At 39.0% G+C, this 22255-nt stretch overlaps 1 protein-coding gene across 1 annotated transcript in view; it reads left to right on the top strand.

Annotated features, from left to right (window-relative positions):
* LOC114669508 (presenilins-associated rhomboid-like protein, mitochondrial) overlaps positions 1-22255 on the top strand; it is a 1019231-nt gene that overhangs the window by 659473 nt on the left and 337503 nt on the right. The gene's annotated exons all lie outside the window — the stretch shown is intronic.

Genomic DNA, 22255 nt, shown 5'->3' with positions numbered 1-22255 from the left:
AGACTCTGAGTGTTTCATGTATTCATATATTCGTTTTTACTTTTTTGAGACTAAAGAAGATATTAAACTGTTTAAGTAGACCGATGTCAATTCTTTGCTAAAATTCAGGCAGCTAGTATTTTATTTTGAAAATAAAGAAAATAGTCTTACATGGTAAAAGACAAAGTTAAATTGAATTTGCAAAATTAAAAGCGTAAATATGTGTAGTCCCTTAGACAGAAGTACTGTAAATAAATGTTCTCTTTTAAGTTGTAAAATAGATGAGTCTGATGGGCTTCAGGCTAACTAAACCCTTGGGCCTCATGGAATGTTCACCAGCTGTGTTTAATAAAATTAAATAAAATTATTACTCATAAGTAAATTTGTTTCAGCAAATACCATCAGATGGGAGAATGCCTGATGACTATGAAGCTGCAAACAGGATTCCAGTCCACAAGAAGATATGGGAGAAAAAACAACATTTCAAGTAAAAATATTTAAAAACTCACATAGACAACAGAAGAATTAGTAAATGTACAGAAAGTGCAGGACTCTGAAACTGTGAGGCAACAGCACTAACTAGTGGCAATCATGTCACCCTTTAACAATTCAGTTACAGGGACTTACCAGCGCTGTGGAATTTCAGGCTGACTGCACATGATTTGTTGATTTTATTTTAATTCTGTCTTCTTTTATTCTTCTTATCTCAACAGACCAGGCCATACCACTCTATCCTTAGCAACCTTTCCAAACCCAATATATCCTGGGTCTTCTCCCAGTGGGCTGTGCCTTGTATATCTCTTGAGAGAAACGCCCAGGGAACATCCTAACTAAATGCCCAAAACCACCTCATCAGTCTTCTCGGAAACCTTCTACTCTGAGGTCCTATCATATTATTGATCTCCTCACCCTGTCACAGAGAGTGAGCCCAGCAACCCTGCTTGGGAACCTCATCATGTTCATTCAGAATCGCAGTCTTTTCATCATGACACAGAACTCAAACCCATTGGTTAGAATAGCAAGGTGAACTGATGAATAAATCAAAAGATTTGTCCCAGGAATTAACACCTGTTTTGCTATCATAGACTGGTACAATGTCACCAAATCTGTCACTGCTGCATCAGTTAGTTGGTAACCTTATGATCTGACATGGAGCCATCATATGGGCTAGCAAATCACAAAGTGAAGGCTGAGTTTTGGCTCAGCAGCAGTCAGCTGAAAAAGGCAGATCATTGTTTTTAACATATAAAAATGAAGAATTATGTTCAACTACTTAAATCAACTATTTAGTGTGATAACCATCTTTATCAACATTGATTTTATATACAGTATTTACTCTGCTGATTTTATACTTGGTGAAGCCCTAAGGCACTGGGGGTCAAGTCCTATTGGAGTATTGAACAAGATTGAAGAGTGCAAACCCCCCCCCACACCCCCGCCCCCAATGGAAAAATCAGCATGATCGAAAGTGGTAGGGTTGGGTGGAGGTCCCCTTGCAGCAATCAGCACAATCAAAGTGTAAAGGTGGGTTCCCTTTGGAGTATTGAATGCAATGGAAGAGATGAGGGTGGAAGCCAAAATTGAGCACTGAGTGCAGCCCCAAAGGTTGGTTATCATGCCGGCATGCCCATTGACTACAGAGACTAGTCATCATTTGTCAGCTTTCCATTCTCCATTTTCTGTGACAAACAGGCTGAACAGATGGGGCGCACCTGGTGGGCCTGCTCTGAGCACCTCTGTCAGTAAGTGAAACACAACTTCAAACAGAGCCACTAAAATCAAATTACTTCTGTTCCCTCTGGATCCGGGTTCAACAATGAACAGGACATCCATGGCAGACCCAGAAGTAATGTCAGGAGATGTTGCTGGACTTGTTGTCTGATCTGCGGGTGAAAGAAAAGAAGGTATTAGCAATTCTGCTTCCTCAGGCACTGATGTCAGCTTGCTTACTTTATGCTCCTGATGTGCATGTGTGTGATATCTGCTATATAAAATACAGACGTAATTTGATTTTACTCTTATAAGGTAAGTATGCTGACATCAGTGCCTGAGGAAGTAGAATTGCTAATATCTTCTTTTCTTTCACCCACAGATCAGATAACAAGTCCAGCAACATCTCCTGACATTACTTCTGGGTCTTCCATGGAAGTCCCATTCATTGTTGAACCTGAATACAGAGGGAAAAGATCTCCACAATAGAGATCAGTTCTTACAACCTGAAGGAAAAGGCAATTGGGCACCCACCATTCACAATACTGTTTTTGAACATTTTGATTTAAGATTTTCAGTTTCTTATTAAACAGGGTCCCCGGCTACTTCCCAACACTTCATCATCTCCATCTCATTATATCTCACACCAGATTTACATGATCCTTACTATTAAATTAAATGGTTTAATTTCCTACAGTGTCTTTCATGTTGAGCACTAAAAGAAAGAAAACAGTAGAATCTGCTGTGTGGAGAAAGAAAGAAAGAAAGAAAGAAAGAAAGAAAGAAAGAAAGAAAGAAAGAAAGAAAGAAAGAAAGAAAGAAAGAAAGAAAGAAAGTTTCTCTGGAACTTTGGTGATTTCTAAGGGTGTAAATTTCCAGTTCTGCTATGGTGAAAGAGTTGGCCGCTGCTCATATTATTTCTTGTAGCACTGGTAACTATGGTAGCATCATTCCAGCACTCATCCTGGATTTCAGCCCATTTTTGTTCTGTAGGGAAACAAATCTAATGATGAACAGTAAAAGAAGTGAAAGGGAAACCACAACCACTCAAGAAGCATGTCATTCATTGTCTGCACTGCTGCCTCGGTAGGTGACTGTCAACTATTTTCTTGCTTTTTCTCCCCACAAGGAAAGTTTCCTCACATTTTTACAGCTTGATTTCCACATCAGAAGCTCTCATATGTTTAAAATAAAGTCTCACATGAGTGCATTTCCATTAAATATAAATGTAAAAGCTGTGACCCAGCTGGCTATGTATAATATTCCTGTGGGCGTTTTTGAACTTTAATTGACACCCCCTACGATGGCATAATATCCTGGGATGATTAAGAAATTCATGGATGTAAGGATAAAAATAAGGCAAGGAAGTGTATGTAGAAAAACTGCTTATTGCTAAATTTTTTATTATGTTGTCACAGATGGAGCACATTCAGAATGAAAAGGGCAAGCTGCCCGAGTCTGGAGTAGCAAAGGTGAGGCACTTTGCTGGAGAAGAGACAGAGAGGAGTAAGCCGTATGTCTAAGGGAGTGTTAGTGTGATCATCCGGCATGAATTAGAAGAAGGAACACTATCCTTTGTGTTAGTGTGTCATTTTGGAAGCATTGCCCATTTATTTAGCAATACTGTTTTGGGCAAAGTTATAAATATGCCCTTACAATTGGGCCAAACTGTTAATACCACATGGTGTCTTTGTCTCCCTCAACCCAGTGCTCAATACAATATACATGGACACAAATGCAGTCTGAATAATTTTGCTGTTTGTATTAACCAATTTATTAATGAAAATTTGGTATGAGGAACATAACAAATCAAAAAGTACCCTTCTGACGTAAGAAATGATAATCCAGTAAAAAATTTATGTTTGTCCTACGAACACATTACATGGATAGATTATATTTTATTTGTCCCCAACATTCATCCAATGTCAAAATCCTCCTAATGAAATAAAAGAGAGTGCTTGGAATTCATTCGAGTAACACTACAGTAGGTGTAAAGCAGAAACCAACAGTTCATCATAACAGAGTTCTCAAACCTACATAACCCACTCTCTATGATAGGGTAAGGAGATCAATTATATAAGAGGACCTCAGAGTAGAAGGATCCAGAGAAGACAGTTGAGGTGGTTTGGGCATTTAGTTAGGATGTTCCCTGGCCATTTTTCTCAATAGATATACAAGGCACAGCCCACTGGGAGAAGACCCAGGATATATTGGGTTTGGAAATTTTGCTAAGGATAGAGTGGTATGGTCTAGTGTGTTGGGAGAAGAATAAAAGAGAATTTTTTTTTTGATTTTTTGATTTGGCTTTGATATACTTTATTAATCCCCAAGTGGATTTTATTTCTTCTAGACAGATATGGTTTACTGCTTCCGCCTAGTGATTCTATTCATTTCCATTTTGATTGACTTGCGCGCTAATAAGCAACAAGCTATGTACACACCAAATACCAGTGTCATCTGCAACAAAGAAAAGAGAACTCCAGGATGCTGAGCATAATACAGTACACTATTCCAGTCATCCTCTGTCCAATGTCTGTGTTCTCTTGTATATTTGAACCATTTCTTTTTATTTGCAAGTTTCATATATGGCTTTTTCTTTGAAACTCTGCTGCTAAGGCCAGTATCCCGGAATCTTCTTTTCTTTGCTGCAGATGACACTGGTATTTGGCATATATTTAAAAAAGAAGTAAACTGAGGACCAGTAAGGCGTTTATTTCTCTAACCACAGATTCTAATGTCCTTATCATCTTATGCAGTTGTCCATCCCCGCCTTCCCCTTCTTTTTCTGTCCTGATTAGATCCACTTTGCCTTGTTTCTCAAAACAGTAACATGCACCTTTGTGTGAAATCTTCAGTTTCCTGGCAATCTGTCACACAACAGACTGATTTTTTCTTAAGAAAGCTGTAATAGTTTGGCTATTTTGACCCCAGAAATGGATTTTAGGAATGCTAGTACAGTACCTTACAACTCTGTGTGAACCGAATAACAGGTTTCAGGGGTGCTAATGCAATTACAAACTTTTCTGTAATAACCAATTAGCATTAACACATAACTAATTAAGGATAAGCTAAAGGAGTTGACCATTAAGACACTGAAGAAATTGTTGCTAAAAATTGGACTTTGCATACAACTTCTTATATAATACACTACCGTGGCTGTCCGCTTGTCTGTCCAGGATTTGAAATCACCTGCAGTTCACAAACAGTTTGACCTATTGACCAGAAATTTGGTACACATTTACTATGTGACGTCTACTATACACTTTCGGGGTGATGATTGACCTCCAAGGTTATTCCTCTTGTAAATTTTTTTTTAATTTCATTGTACAATCAACTCTCAGCAGTGGCCAGCAGGGCAGCTGTTCGGTGCATGTGTATGGACGCCGTTCTCCTTCCCTACCACCTTCACCATTACTTCCCCTACCTCTTCATATTTTAAATCATTCTTGAAGCAGATTGAAGACTTAAGTTCCAGCTTAAGTGATAAATTAAGGAAAGCGTACTAAGTAATTGCAACACAAACACTGACTTAATCAGTTTTAACGCGAAAAGATCCAGACGAAAGTAGAGAAGAAGCGGGCCGATGGGGTGGAGAAAATAAGAGCTGCTCAGGAAGCAGCAAGTGCATCAACCTCTGAGCAAACAAATGCTAAACTTACAGAGAAAGAGTATGAAAACTATGAATGCTCAAGTCAAGTGTATTCACTGCACGTTATCATGCAGTGCGCTGTTACTGGTATATGAATAATAAATTAAAAATCAGTCACTTCAAGCAGTTATAGCTATTGGCAAAACTAGCAATGTATTGGCTATATTTTAAATCAATTTAATGGTATCTTGATAATAAGAGGTATCAGTTTCTATCAGAAACATGAAAATTATCTGTGTGACCCCAATCTTTTGAACAGTAGTGTATGTCAACAGATGTCTAGTCTAGGATCCTCCAATGAACACCCTTGTCAGAATGGCAGAATTGGTTCATACCCTCAATGCCTTCTCTTTTGATAACAACTTTTCCACCAGGTCTGTGGAGTTGACAAGAGTACTAGAACGGAACCTAGTTGTTTCAACATCTTTGTTGGCTAGGTGGAAGAGGGTTTCTCTTCTTCTTGCTCAGGCTTTGTACCAGACCTGTACAAAAGATATAGCGACAATTGTGTTGGTGCCTCCTCTTGCTCCAGAAGCCAGCTACAGGAATTCATTAATGATTTTTCTTGTTTCTACCCATCTCCCTGAGGCACTGTTGACATTTCCACCACAACACTATTTTTAGATATCAGCCTTTCTATCAGCTTTCCAGAACTTTGGCTATAGTTAAGTTTTATAACATGTGACCTTTTTTTAAAAAAATCTTTTGGATTTCTATCTTTGCCTTTCATTTTTGGTTTCTCACCCTGCTTTTTGTGATTTTGATCTCCTATGCATTCCTGACTTATCTCCTTGTGAGTAACAGAAGTATAAACATATTTCTCTATGAAAGAAAAAGTAACTTTTCATGTAAAAAATGAATCACTGGAAAAATATTTTCTAAATGGCAGAGATTAGATCACGTTTAACAAAAGCTGTAACTTTTGGACAAAAATGGGTCAATCTACAGAACCTTTGCAAAAAAGTAAAAAAAAAAAGGATGTTATTTTTTCCTACCTTAATAGTAAACTCTTTTTTTATATTCTATTGACAGAACAAGCAAAGCACAATTCATTCAAAGATAAACCTACATAACCAATAAGCTAATATAGGCTTTGTGTTTCAACCATATTCCATCAAACTGACCAGATCTTAGGCATTAAATGAGAAAAAGGCTTCTCAATAAACATCTCAGATAAGCAATGGAATTCCGTTTTTTCAAAACATATGCTCTTTCTGAATTTGAGCAAAGCATGGAGCAGTTCATTTTAAAATTGTGGATTGCACAAATCTTTCAAGATTAAAATTGTCTAAAATTTTTCAGGGACATAATCCTAACTGTGAATGATGCCATGAAGCACTAACCTTTCTTAGACCAAATGTTTTAAGAACATTCCACACTAAGCTTATTTCAGAGAATATGATTTGCTTGTTCTTTCAAAAAGTGCAGGGGAAGGAACCTTGAAGGTAACTGACTAAAGTAGGAGACAGGGCAGATGAACCTCTCTTAGGCAGCAATCTGTCTAAGAGAGGAATATTCTGACAAATAAAAGAAATCTTGAAGATGAAATGATGCCCAAAGGAGTATGAGGCCAACTGACCACGGACTTCCTTACCAAACCAGGAGAGGAAAGGTCACAAGCTGGCAGTAAGACTGAGCATTTTTTAGCAAGATGACAGGAAATGTATATGACATAAAAGAGACTTCTCAGCAGATGAGAATTATTTCATCCAATATGAATGAAGACAGTAAGGCCATTTAGGTTTTCAGCACACAAAACCTTTGCACCATAAAAAAACAAAACCCAACATTTAGTCGTAACAAAGAATCTTTTATTGAAAATGGAATGTAAGAGTGTTTTTTATATACAGTTGAAAGCTACATACACTACTTCATCATGTAAAGAAGGTGAAATGGAGCACTGTGAGACCAAGTGAAGCAAGATGAATTGGAACTGGGGAGTTTGTTGAGGAAAATTGTATGATGGTAAACTCAGGAAGGTCTGACAACAAGTATCCCGAGGGAGTTACGATGATTCTAAGCAAGGAAGCAACAAAGGCATGTACTGGATACAACATGCTAAACTCATGAATCATAAAGGCCAGATTCAACACATCATGTGGAAAAACCAGAGTCACATAAACATAGCTCTACAGAGAAAGAAACTGAAGGATTCTACACAGTGCTACAATCTGCAACGTATGAGATATCTAGCCGCGACTTAACCATTGTTATTCGAAAAAACTGTAATGGTAGGCCAGGTAAATTTGGATATCAAGAAAAAAAACGAGAGAGGACATAAATGTTTGTTCTTGCAATTAACTTGTGATAATGAAAACAGAATTCTATCAGAAAAGGGCAAAGAGGAAGTGGGCATGGCAGTCACCAGATGGAAAAAATAAGGATAAGATAGACTTTGTACAAGGGGGGCTCCGCCCCCTGCTCGCTCCGCTAGCCTATCCCCGGTGTTGGTTATCCTGAAATACATTAGTCGAGCTCGTTCGTCTTGGAGCCGTGCCCGCTCTGCTTGCGGCATTTCAGACGCGCGTTGTAGGCGCCTGCGTTCATTGATTTTATCCAGCCGGGCTTGTGTTTGTATATCCGTCAGTCGAGCTCGTTCGTTTTGAACCCGTGCCTGCTTTGCTTCCGCAGTTTCAGACGCGCGTTGTAGGCACCTGCGTTCATTGATCTTATCTAGGTGGGCTCGTGTTTTTATCGTTGAGCTGTATTGTGTTTGAATTCGGTGTAAAGCGTTCAGCGGTTTGTACAATCCCAAGCAGCACATTACTCCTAACTTCACCCCGCAGTAGTGCCACTCACAATATGGCGGTGACACCTGCGCCCTTCGTACTATCTTTGTGGACCTGAGGGGCCGCCGTAGCCTCTTCAGTTTGAATCCGGGCTGCAGTGCAGAATCCTCTTTTTGGCGTTGCTGTGTCGGTAGTCGTTAGCTATGGGCACCTTGTTGCTTCATTTCTCATTCACGTCAGTTGAGCTGTTTCGTTTTTGGGCCGTGAGTCCTTCGTTTGCGGTGGATACGACTTCGATTGCGGTTTATGAGACGTGCGCTGTACGCGCCTGCGCAGTACGTCTCATGGTCCCATCGCCGTGTACCTGCGTCCATGCCATCCGGTTTAGTTAGTAAACCTACGTCCATGCCATCCGGTTTACCATTCTCGGTTAATAATATGAATTAGTTAAGTGGAGGTGTAGGAGTACTGTATCATTCATTTTCAGACTAGATATAGCATCAGACCAGTTGGTCAATACACAGTCAAACACTAAGGTGAAGATTTGATACAAATTAACTATAAGATAAAATTGTTTTATGAAAGTACTATATTATGTCACAGGAGAAATGGAAAAATACACAATAGACTAAAATAGCAACAGTTGATAAAGAATAGAAACAAATCAGAAAGATATACACTGACACAGCACAAGAAGTAATAGATCTCACAGGAGGACTTGGATTTATGTGATCAAGGGAAAGAACTGCAAACAACAAAATCACTTAGTAAAGAAGATGGGAAAAAGTACAACAAAATAAATTAAAAATGTGCAAAAAGAAGTGGTCAGAGGAGAAGGGCAATAGTATGGAAACATGTTCAAAATGGAAAAACATTCAGAAGGTCTTTCAGACAGTACCTTTAATGCAAAACGTCTCAAAATTTAGGAAAAATCAGAAAAAAAAAACTTGACAAATTAATAAGACAGATCAAAGTTCAATAGAAACAATATTTAATGAACAATATTCTATGACAAACTACTAAATGAATTACCTACCAAAACAACCATGAATGCATAGAGAATATTGCAGCAGTGAAGAAGAACTTGAAAATGAAGAAGGTGCTAGATGTGAATAATATAACAGTACAGATGTTACAGGAATGTAGAAAATGTTCAATTAAAATGAAGATGATGCACACACTGTGTAAGGAAATGTATGGCAAAATACAGTGCTTGGCAAATTGCGGCAAAGCCATCATTGTCCCAATACAAAAGAAAACTAACAAAATGAAATGTACCAATCATCCTGTTATTAGTCTATGGAATATCAATGCAAGGTGTACACAAGGATCCTGAAACAGAGAATGAAGAGATATGTGAAGGGTATAATGGTAGAGAAACAGGCAGGATTTAGGATGGGCAGAGGATCCATTGATCAGTAATTAATAATTCAACAGTTGTTAGAAAGGTATTATGAGAAATATTGCACCTTGTATAACAATTCTATTGATTTTAAACAAAGTTTTGACAGTATATGGAAACATTAACTGTGGCATTTACTCAAATTATTACAGAAGATTGTGTGTTATCTTCTGATGACCCATACAGTAAATCTGTGAGTGACGTAACGGTAGACGGTGAACTGACCTTTATATCTAAGTACCTAAAATTTTCCCCAAGTGAGGAGTGAAATTCCTCTTCATACAAAGAACTGTGCAACCATTTTGCTGGTTGTAGCAGGAATCTTCAAAATAATTTCAATAACTTTCTTAAGTATTTGTTTTTCCTTGCCTACCCAACATGCCCCCCAAAATTCTCTCTCTCTTTCTTCCTTGTATCTTTTATTTTTATTCACAGCCCATCCTCTCTGTCTTATGTAGAAAATGAGCTTCTGCAGCTTTTCAACCACTGTGCTAGGATCATCTCCTGATGGTAATCTACTTAGGTAGCTGGTTAAGTCTCTTGCTACAATGCCATGCTACAAACATGGGCTATGTAGATGCCTTGAGACAACACTTGGAATGTATACTGGCTGTCCTCCCTTATGAAAGCAAACTGATCTTAGCTTTCCTGTTTAACTGCAGTAAAATAAAGCGCTTGTTAGGTCAACTACTACAGGTCACTCCTTCACCTTCTGTATTACACCTCCCAATTATAGTTACAATTTCAGGTACTGCAACTGTCAAAGGTGGTGCTTTGCTGTTCAAAGCTCTGTAATCGACTGCCATTCATCAAAAGCAACAGAGCTTCTTTACAGGCCATACTGGAGACTTAAAAGGACTTGTGGCCAGTCTGATGACCTCTACTCTCAGTAACTTCTGCACAGTTTCACCTATGTCCTTGTACCCCCTGAAAATCTCTATTTTTTAATGTAGACCACCTGGTCTGATGCAGGGATCACCAGTGGTGTCCACTTTGCATGTCCTACCCCCATTATTTTACTGCACTGAGTATCAAAGCTTTTATCCCAAAATAAAATTTAAATATCATGTCACACAAACTGTTTTGCCACTAAATTTATCTGGATCACCATGTATCAAGGTTACTTTGGCTGTTGTGTCAATTAGAGCTAAAAGGTTCTGTGTCTGTCCTTTCCCCAAAAGTTTGTCAAAGGTGTATATGAATGTCAGTCCCCAACCTGCATTGTTTGCACTTCTACTGTACAAAACATGTTGAATCCTCAATTGAAGGGCTTCACTACCTTCCACCGTTCCTTATACTCACTTAGTTTAGGGTACAAGCTACCAATAGGTTGCTTGCCCCGTGTTTGCTTTTCTGACCCCATCTTGTCTGAACCCACTTCACCCTTTGCTTTAGTCTTAAACTTCTCAGGCAGTTTATTCCTGCACTTTATTCACTCTAATGTGAGTGCACCATCAAGTGTTTTTGCATCTTCTCTGAGCCACAACTGATTTCTAGAGGGCCAGTTCTTTAGCTGTCTATCTGCAAATGGTTTTCTAACCACATCTTGCACCTTCAGTTCTTTTTGAAACTCAAATTACTCATTCTTCTCTTCAGATAAATAGACATTTTTATTCCCTCTTTGTCTGGCTTTTGCTTTTCACATTTCTTCTGCTACTTTTGATTCAAGTTTGCCTGATGATAATCATACTGTATTTAGCCACTTTTTTTGTCAGTTAACATATCTTCTCCTTTGACGCCTCATTTTCTCTCCATTTTGGTGGTTTAAAAGCCAAGTCTGCTCACATTGTTTGGACTACATTTCACAGCAACATCTTGAACCACAACTGGTTCACACAAAAAAAACATTTCAAGTAAATGTGGACCAATTTTTCATCTCTCGCCAAAAACAATAATAAACCGCCATACTCCCTTTACTCTTATACTTAGACGTGCTGCCGTTTACATTGTGCAATGTATTCCAATGACACCAGTGAAACTTAACTGTTTTCCTAAACAGTTTAGACATCTTGTCTGACTATGGGATACCTCAAAAATTTCAGAGAATCCCACAAAATCCTGTGACTACAGCAAATGTTGTAAATGTAAAAGTGTGTAAAAAAAGGCCCATTAACCACTAAAGTTCTTTTTATATTGGTGTTCTTGTTAATAAACATATTATATTATATTATTTTATATTATATTATATTATATTAGATTAGATTAGATTAGATTAGATTAGATTAGATTAATCCTAATGTGTAATTCAAATGCATATAGCTGCAGAAACATAAAAAAACAAGGACAGGGACTTACAGGACAAATAATAGTCAATCATTCAGTCAATGAATGCCAACGTAACAAGGATAAAATTATTACAATTTGCTAAATATGACTCGTAATATTTAATTTCTGTTTAGTTTAACTGTTTTTCTATTTTATGATTATTTAAATGCAGCTTTAAATATAAACTGTGTATACTGGGCTCACAAGGGAAAGCTGACTTTGTCTGTATTGTGTGATCAAAGTGTTCTGTTATGAGAACAGAAGGAAGATGCAAATGAGCTGATTAGATCATAGGGAGCCACATCACCAATGATTCATATCTTTTTCAAGAAAAATAGGATAGTGTGGTGACAAATTGTGTTTTAAAAAAGTGTTAGATTCTGAGGGATATGCAAATGTAAAAAAAAAATGCAAGTAAAGATATCATTAGATTTAGAATGTATATATTTAATTTTGAATAATTTCACCAGTGTGTATGCTTATAAAAAGATGTTAAATGGGGGCTTGATAATTTAAAATTAACATGTTTAATGGCAGGCGGCACAGTGGCGCAGTGGGTAGCGCTGCTGCCTCACAGTTAGGAGACCCGGGTTCGCTTCCTGGGTTCTCCCTCTGTGGAGTTTGCATGTTCTCTCCGTGTCTGTGTGGGTTTCCTCCGAGTACTCCGGTTTCCTCCCAAAGTGCATTGGCGATTCTACAAATTGCGTATGTGTGCACACCCTGTGGTTGCTGGGCTGGCGAGGGGTTTGTTTCTTGCCTTGTTGGCTGGGATTGGCTCCAGCAGACCCCCGTGACCCTGTAGTTGGGATAAAGCGGGTTGGACGATGGATAGATGTTTAATGGCTAGCTAAAATGACTTAACTAACAAGCAGCCAGACCATGGGAATTTATCAGTTGTCCAAATTCAGCTGATACCACATCTTACATAGTGTAGCACTCTATGGCTCCCTATAAAAGAAAGATGACCGTCCCAGCACATGCTAGCATCACAACTGGTTTAAGAAGAGAAGAGACTGCAACAACTAAAGCAATAACCAAATGGTAAGAAGCTTGCTGTGTGACCCTGATTTGAATCATTCAGCTGTATGTTTTTCATATTTACCATGTATGCCAGGTTAAAGCATTATTGAAATATTGAAAGATTACCTAGCTAAAGTTGTTTGGTTGTTTACTTGGATTTAGCATGAGTTGTGTTTGTTCAGAGTAAGTTCTAAAGGTACTAGGGGGCTCTGCCCCCTGCTCGCTTCGCTCGCCAACCCCTTGCGTTGGGGCATGATAAAGAGTGAGATGTATGAATTAGATATAGAATAGTGTGCAGGATTGGATGATGCCTATATAAATACAAAATAGAGTGTTTGGCATAGAGTAATGTTTCATTGGAATATTTCTCTGTATACAACATTAGTAGTAAAGATGGTGTCTTGTCTTTGAATGAGTCTTCCTTGGCATGGATCATTTTTAACTTTAAGTTTAATGTGAGATGAACGTCGAACACATGAGAAGGCAACATAAAGATGTCCATGTCCAAAAAAACGGGTTCAGAGAGGCAGATCCCAACCTTGTCCATGGTTTGTCCTTGTGATTTGTTGATGGTCATGGCAAATGCAGGTTTAATGGGGAACTGTCGGTGTTTCAATGTAAAAGGTAATTCCAGGTCAGAACTCATAAAGTCAATTCCAAGAATGAGAACAGTATTGTTAGCATGTGAATCTGAAAGAACTGTTGCTTGAATAACATCGTGTGTTATGGTGTTGACGACTAACCGTGTGCCATTGCATAAACCCTGTTTAGTGTTAAGGTTTCCTAATAGCATGATTATTGTTCCGTTTTTAAGGGTAAGGTTGTGTTGTGGTCATCCGTCCGGGTTAATAGTGTTCAAATATTCTAAGGGGAAATTCAGATGTTCATTGTCGTCATCAGAGTCAACTTTGTCAGAGCTTAGAAAGAGCCGTGTCTCTCCAGGAAGTAATGAAATGACCTGTTTAATAATGTGATTAACATTAATATTTTTTGGACATAATATAGTGCGTTGTGTTAGCCACATATGCGAAAGCAGTAAGGGCCATTGCCTTTTGGTGTCCTGTTATGTTCTCCGGTAGATGGAAAAGCAAATGAACTATTGTAGGATCTAATGCAGTTCATAAAGTTTTTACTTTCAGGCACATCCTTAGTTAGAAGCTTCTGTAGATATTCAGGATATGAATGTAAAGGAGGCTTTCTAATCTGCCCCTTTTGACAACAACGTGTAAATTCATTATTTGTATTGCCAGTTGTTTCTTCTGTGAAGTTAAGTGAATGACAATGATTGCAAATGATTCATTAATCCCAATGAATTTTCCTCAATAGTGGACTCATTATTGAAAGCGTTGTCAGCCAACTGGCGTAAGCGTTTAGCAGACGTCTGGCGTTGATGTCTGCGACGGGCATGTTTTGCTTGTGGCGTTTGAGTGCCGCGTTGTTGCATGTCCATTATTTGTGACGCGCTATTTTTGATTTTTAATTGATTCGCCTCCGCTTTGCGCAAAGTCCGTTTCACTCTACGTCGTGCATTGTTTGTATCGTGCCTTGTCCGGTTTTGTATGTCGGTCAGTTGAGCTTTCTGCTTTTTGAGTCCCGCTTGCTTGTTTTCTGGCCGGTCATATGCGCGTTGCTTTGCTCCCTTTTTTGTATGTCTGAGTCGCGAGCTCTTTCTTTTGAAATCGTGCTTGTTTCGATGCAGCACTTTGAGATGTATGCGCCGCCGTGTATTGTTTTGGTTTCATTCGTGTTCGTATGTTTGGTCCCGTTATCCGATCCGAATCGTTTTGTACCCGTGACCGTGTATGCATGACTTGTTTGTTCCTCAGCGTGCGAAATATGGATAAGTATTAAGGAGGATCGCACTCACTGTTAATATGGAGCCTTTTCTCCAGTTGAACGGTTAATAGTGCTTTATTTTAATGAGATCCACCTATGCTGCCTAGTGTGAAGGTTTTGAGATGACGTATGTTTAATATGGACGTTTCCTTTAGATAGGTGGCTTTGGGTGTCACTTCTTATTGATTTGGGGGGGGGGGGGGTGTGTGGGTGAGGATTGTTGTTGCGCGCGCGTCTTTTTTCGTTTTGTGTTCCAGGGGCTTGTTGAATACCCCTCTTTGTGTGTGTCCCGTCCGTTGCTTGTAGGGTTTGTGGGGTGGTTTTGTGTTCTTTTTTTTTGTGTTCCAGGGGCTTGTTAAATCCCCCTCTTGGTGTGTATCCCGTCCGGTGCCTGTAGGGGGGGGAGCCTTGCCGTTGTGCGCGAGCGTCTTCTTTTTTTTTGTGTGCTAGTTTCGTGTGCAATGGGTTTCGTGCGGTGCCTGCCTTTGACTACATTTTTCTTTGCCTTTTCCCTTTTTCTGTGCTTGCGGCGTCTCATTTCTTTGTCCTCTTGTTTCTTTGCTCACTCCTTTTTTCTGTGGTCTTGTCCGCCTCTCGTGGCCCCTCATCCACCTCTCGCGGCCCTTTCTTGCGCCTGCGCAGTACGTCTTTTTGCAGCCACGGCCCATGGCCGGATGTGCCTGCTTCCATCATCCGGTTTAGCATTCTCGGTTAGTAATATGGATTCTGAAGTCTAGCCCTTTCAGGGGAAGTGATCCAAAGGCACACCAATTGTAAAAAAAATTGGAGAAGTTAAATCATTAATTTGGCCAACACAAGTGACTTTTCAGCATTTCAGACACAATTGTTTACATTTCTTTTTTGTTTTCTCCAGTTAGAGCACAGACAGGTGAAGTGACTTGCTCAGGGTTAAACACGGTCTGTGGAGGGATTTGAACCCACAAACTCAGGGTTTGAAGTCCAAAGCACTGCAGCAGTAGTGAGAGGATACAGGGCAAGAATTTGTGTTGTGTGAGATGTCCTGGTGGATTTAGCAGACTTCCAATGGGAGAGCTATGCCCCTGTGTTGAGATCACCTGGAACTGATCACTGCAGGATCACAAACTTTTTACTTTGGGGAGATGGTAGAAATTTCCCAGTTAGACAAAGGGGTAAGGTGTAGGCTCAACAGTCTACGTGTAGCCTCCCAGTGACCCACAAATAGGACATGTAACTTGAAATTGATCTGGACACTTTAAGGGTTTTGCAGGGACACCTGGAGTCACTACATGGGGCTCTTGCCAGATGGTCTCGAGTTCTCTGCGACTCTTCTGACTCCTGGAAGAAACTGAGAGAATGGGCAGACAGCCGTTGGGTTTGGGGTTCATATCTAGGAAGCAGAATCCTTAAGCAGTGCTAACCACTGAACCATCAAAAAAATATATATGTGCTATAAAATGGTAAGGGTGCTGCACCCATATGCATGATCTTTTGCCAGTAAAGCAAAGAGTACTGCCCAGCAGCTGTTCCCTAAATTTTTGAAAAATACAAAACCTTAAAACGGAGGAGTGATTACTGCTAAACACATCTTGTACTTTCAATGAACTCCTCAACTACGCCATTTTCACACAAAAAACTCTGCATGTATATACCAAGATAACTGAAAATACATTGCCTTAAATTATATTTCATGCACAAATCCATATTACTAACCGAGAATGCTAAACCGGATGATGGAAGCAGGCACATCCAGCCATGGGCCGTGGCTGCAAAAAGACGTACTGCGCAGGCGCAAGAAAGGGCCGCGAGAGGCGGATGAGGGGCCACGAGAGGCGGACAAGACCACAGAAAAAAGGAGTGAGCAAAGAAACAAGAGGACAAAGAAATGAGACGCCGCAAGCACAGAAAAAGGGAAAAGGCAAAGAAAAATGTAGTCAAAGGCAGGCACCGCACGAAACCCATTGCACACGAAACTAGCACACAAAAAAAAAGAAGACGCTCGCGCACAACGGCAAGGCTCCCCCCCCTACAGGCACCGGACGGGATACACACCAAGAGGGGGATTTAACAAGCCCCTGGAACACAAAAAAAAAGAACACAAAACCACCCCACAAACCCTACAAGCAACGGACGGGACACACACAAAGAGGGGTATTCAACAAGCCCCTGGAACACAAAACGAAAAAAGACGCGCGCGCAACAACAATCCTCACCCACACACACCCCCCCCCCCCCCCAAATCAATAAGAAGTGACACCCAAAGCCACATATCTAAAGGAAACGTCCATATTAAACATACGTCATCTCAAAACCTTCACACTAGGCAGCATAGGTGGATCTCATTAAAATAAAGCACTATTAACCGTTCAACTGGAGAAAAGGCTCCATATTAACAGTGAGTGCGATCCTCCTTAATACTTATCCATATTTCGCACGCTGAGGAACAAACAAGTCATGCATACACGGTCACGGGTACAAAACGATTCGGATCGGATAACGGGACCAAACATACGAACACGAATGAAACCAAAACAATACACGGCGGCGCATACATCTCAAAGTGCTGCATCGAAACAAGCACGATTTCAAAAGAAAGAGCTCGCGACTCAGACATACAAAAAAGGGAGCAAAGCAACGCGCATATGACCGGCCAGAAAACAAGCAAGCGGGACTCAAAAAGCAGAAAGCTCAACTGACCGACATACAAAACCGGACAAGGCACGATACAAACAATGCACGACGTAGAGTGAAACGGACTTTGCGCAAAGCGGAGGCGAATCAATTAAAAATCAAAAATAGCGCGTCACAAATAATGGACATGCAACAACGCGGCACTCAAACGCCACAAGCAAAACATGCCCGTCGCAGACATCAACGCCAGACGTCTGCTAAACGCTTACGCCAGTTGGCTGACAACGCTTTCAATAATGAGTCCACTATTGAGGAAAATTCATTGGGATTAATGAATCATTTGCAATCATTGTCATTCACTTAACTTCACAGAAGAAACAACTGGCAATACAAATAATGAATTTACACGTTGTTGTCAAAAGGGGCAGATTAGAAAGCCTCCTTTACATTCATATCCTGAATATCTACAGAAGCTTCTAACTAAGGATGTGCCTGAAAGTAAAAACTTTATGAACTGCATTAGATCCTACAATAGTTCATTTGCTTTTCCATCTACCGGAGAACATAACAGGACACCAAAAGGCAATGGCCCTTACTGCTTTCGCATATGTGGCTAACACAACGCACTATATTATGTCCAAAAAATATTAATGTTAATCACATTATTAAACAGGTCATTTCATTACTTCCTGGAGAGACACGGCTCTTTCTAAGCTCTGACAAAGTTGACTCTGATGACGACAATGAACATCTGAATTTCCCCTTAGAATATTTGAACACTATTAACCCGGACGGATGACCACAACACAACCTTACCCTTAAAAACGGAACAATAATCACGCTATTAAGAAACCTTAACACTAAACAGGGTTTATGCAATGGCACACGGTTAGTCGTCAACACCATAACACACGATGTTATTCAAGCAACAGTTCTTTCAGATTCACATGCTAACAATACTGTTCTCATTCTTGGAATTGACCTTATGAGTTCTGACCTGGAATTACCTTTTACATTGAAACACCGACAGTTCCCCATTAAACCTGCATTTGCCATGACCATCAACAAATCACAAGGACAAACCATGGACAAGGTTGGGATCTGCCTCTCTGAACCCGTTTTTTGGACATGGACATCTTTATGTTGCCTTCTCATGTGTTCGACGTTCATCTCACATTAAACTTAAAGTTAAAAATGATCCATGCCAAGGAAGACTCATTCAAAGACAAGACACTATCTTTACTACTAATGTTGTATACAGAGAAATATTCCAATAAAACATTACTCTATGCCAAACACTCTATTTTGTATTTATATAGGCATCATCCAAACCTGCACACTATTCTATATCTAATTCATACATCTCACTCTTTATCATGCCCCAACGCAAGGGGTTGGCGAGCGAAGCGAGCAGGGGGCGAAGCCCCCTAGTTTATATATAAAAGAACTGAAAGATAAATACAATTTCTGAAAGAAGACAGTTTTGGCTTCCAAATTACCAAAAGGACACCACAAATACTGTTAAACACACTACAGCCAGGTTAAAGCCTTAATTTCTCTAATCGTTTTTATACCTATTGATGGATTTTTAAGTTTATAGAGCTTCTTTCATTGTAAACATTATAAAAATATTGTTTCTTCACAAAGTAATCCAGTTTTATTTTTCCATCTTTCTTGGTAGTTATTTCATATACTATTAAGTCGTAGGTTATTTTATATATTGCAATTTACCACTTTGGACCATCAAATACCTTGCAAATGGCAGTAAAGTTAGGTAAGGGATAAAGATTAAAGGTTTAAGTGAATTGTATTCAGGGAAATTATCTTTTTGGGAAAATGTCAATGTAGAATAAAAGTATAATTCAAGTATTAATAGTGTTAAATTAAATTTAGCATGCTGAAAAATGTGTTCATTTCAATTAGCTATTATAATAATGATCCTCTGCAGAAATACTGCACTGTGATGTCATTTGTACTGCCCCCTGGTGGAGGCATATTGCACCTATAAAGTTTATGTATAAAGTTACCTTAAATATGAAGATTCCTGGTTTCACCCACTTTTATTTAGGCAATTAATCATTATTAAATCGGCTTTATTTATTTATTTATTTTAATCCTTGACTGAGAAATTTTTATCTTTCTTAGTTTCTTTTTTTTACTGACGAATTAGATTGATTTAATTTCACTTTCTTTCAGTTCAAAATTAAGTTAAACAACTTTTTGTTCATGTGGTGAGAGTGCAATATTTACAGGGTAGAGGTTTATTTTTGCTTGTACTAGATTATAGATATTTTGGTAATCCCCAGCTGATGTTTTATCTTTTTTCTTTCATCTTTATCAGAATACTTTAAAAACAAAACGTTATTTGTCACCAGATTAGATTAATTTAATTTCACTTTCTCTTTTCCCATGTGGTACTTTCACTTACACCATAAAAAAATTAATAGTTAAACAACTTTTTGTTCATGTGGTGAGAGTGCAATATTTACAGGGTAGAGTTTTAGTTTTGCTTGTACTAGATTAGATATTTTGGTAATCCCCAGCTGATGTTTTACTATTTTTCTTTCATCTTTATCAGAATACTTTAAAAAAAACCAAGATGTTATTTGTCACCAGACCTATAGGGCACTGAGATAAGCAAGTGGTGGTCATCATTTATTTATGTTCTGAAAAAGAAAAGAACATTGAAATAACATGAGTAGCAGCTTTTCCTTACCTGAGGAAAGCACCCTGAGTGATGTTCTCAGTCTGTTATTTGGATGTGAAGTTTATCTCTGCATTTGGTCACTTCGTGAGTAGAACAATGTCCTCCATAATATTTAAGACAAAGACACATATATCTCTCTTTTGCACAGTTTTTAACAATTACAGTTCAGATTTGATTTAAAGTGCACATCACAGAATTTAATTTAAGGGTATTTGCATACACTTTAGTCACACCATGTAGAAATGACAACACTTTTTATACAATATTTAGTCCCCCCCCCCCCCCCCCCATTTTAAGGCACCATAATGTTTGGGACAATAGCAATGGTTGGTATATTAAAGCCGTCATATTTAGTACTTTGTTGCATGTCCCTTGTATGCAATGACCGTTTGAAGTCTGATTTATACAAGCCTGTAATGCAGATATCTTCATCTCCTGCTTGTTTTGGGGTTTGTCTCCTTAAATTTTCTCCTCAGCATATGGAAGGCCTGGATTTCAAGAATTTTCCATTTTATAGTTTTGAAAAATTCCTGTGTTGCCTTAGCAGTATGTTTGGGATCATTATCATCTTTTGGGATGAAGCACCATCTATGAGTTTGGGGGCCATTACTGGAACTTGAGCTTTTGAGCAGATAAAAAGATATTTCTCTAAACCTCATTGTGCTGTTGCCATCCGCAGTCCCATCATCAGTGAAGGTAAGCATGCAAGAACCTGTAGTAGCCATACATGCCTAAGCCATAACACCCCTAGTGCCATGTTTAACAGATGAGGTGGTATGCTTTGGATCTTGAGCAGTTCCTTTGCCTCCACACTTTGCTCTTGCCATCACATTGATACAGGTTCATCTTTATCTTATCTGTCCACAAGACCATTTCCAGAATTCTACAGTCTCTTTAAGTACTTTTCAGAAACTGTAATCTTACTATTCTGGTTTTTGTGGCCAATTAGTAGTTTACATCTTGCAGTGTGGCCTCTGTGTTTGGGACAGGCAGTTGGGGCTTTTTTCTTTACCATCTGTCATCAGCAGTGGAGGTCTTCTTGACCTACTATTCTCTTTGCGAATACTGAGCTCAGCAGTGTGTTCTTTCTCCATGATGACATTCTAGTAAGTTGATTTAGATAATCCAAAGGTTTTACTCAGTCTCTTAATAGTTTAGTTTTTCAGCCTCATAATGGCTTATTTGACTTTCATTGGCACAGCTCTTGTCCTCATGTTAAGCAATGGCAACTGCAGACTCCAAATGTAGTCTGTGGGTAGAAGCAAGCCTTAGGGGGTCTTGTGCCTGAACTAATGAAGCAATTAAACACACCGGAGTAACACACACCTGTGACAATTTAACATGGGATTATTAACCTTAGTTGATTATCCAGGTACATCATTTAATTTTATCTTTTGTATTTTTGAGCAGAAAAATCATGAACTCTCAACAATGAAACAGCTTCTCAGGACTGATAATCTGCCTTTGCATGATAAAGTTGTAAACATCTATGTAAATGTCCATGCAATTGCCCTGTTTACGTTTAACCAAGCATAATGGTTATTTTAAGGGTTTATCGAGTTGAATCTTGATCTCATTTGAAGTGGTGCAGTTGGTAACAAGTTGTACTGACTTCTCTCATTCTTAATTAAAATAATAATTTGTTAGACAGCACACATTATTCATTATGCAGATGTCCTTTAGCCTTGATGTTTATTACTGAGCTAAGTATGTGTTTATAATGTGGAAAGTTCTGTACTGTACATGTGTTTGCTTTATTATGTGTGTAGATCTTGCCGCTAGATTTTTGATTGGCTACCGGTGAAGTGTTGCATTGATTTTAAAATCTTGTTATTTGTTTTTAAAGCCTTGCATGGTCTCACTCCAAAATATGTCTGTGACCTCCTTCACCCCTACGTGTCACCAAGAGCACTGAGGCCATCTGGACGACTGCTCCTTGTAGGGCCAAGATCTCGGCTGAAGTCAAGGGGAGACTGAGCTTTTTCAGTTGTTGCCCCTAGGCTTTGGAATGACTTGGCTCTGCACATCAGGTCTTCATCCTCGATCGAGGTTTTTAAAAGTCAGCTTAAGACCTGCTTGTTTTCTTCTGTCTTTCACTGTGCATGATGGGATTCTGGTGGATGTTATAACTGATTGTTTTATTAATCTGCTTTCGCATGATTGTATTGTGTTTATTTTAATGCTTTTTTTGTACAGCACTTTGGCACAACCTCTGTTGTTTTGAATATGCTTTTATAAATAAATTAATCTATTTGAACTCTGAAGAAAATGTTCACAAGTGTTTTTAATCGGGATTGAGACCAATGACAAACTAACTGCCATATTTATTAATTTCTGGCATAGTAGGT

Source organism: Erpetoichthys calabaricus, chromosome 2, assembly GCF_900747795.2.
Source record: "Erpetoichthys calabaricus chromosome 2, fErpCal1.3, whole genome shotgun sequence".
Classification (NCBI taxonomy): domain Eukaryota; kingdom Metazoa; phylum Chordata; class Cladistia; order Polypteriformes; family Polypteridae; genus Erpetoichthys; species Erpetoichthys calabaricus.
The sequence above is the reverse complement of the archived record's forward strand: the minus strand, read 5'-3'. Positions and strand labels throughout refer to the sequence as shown.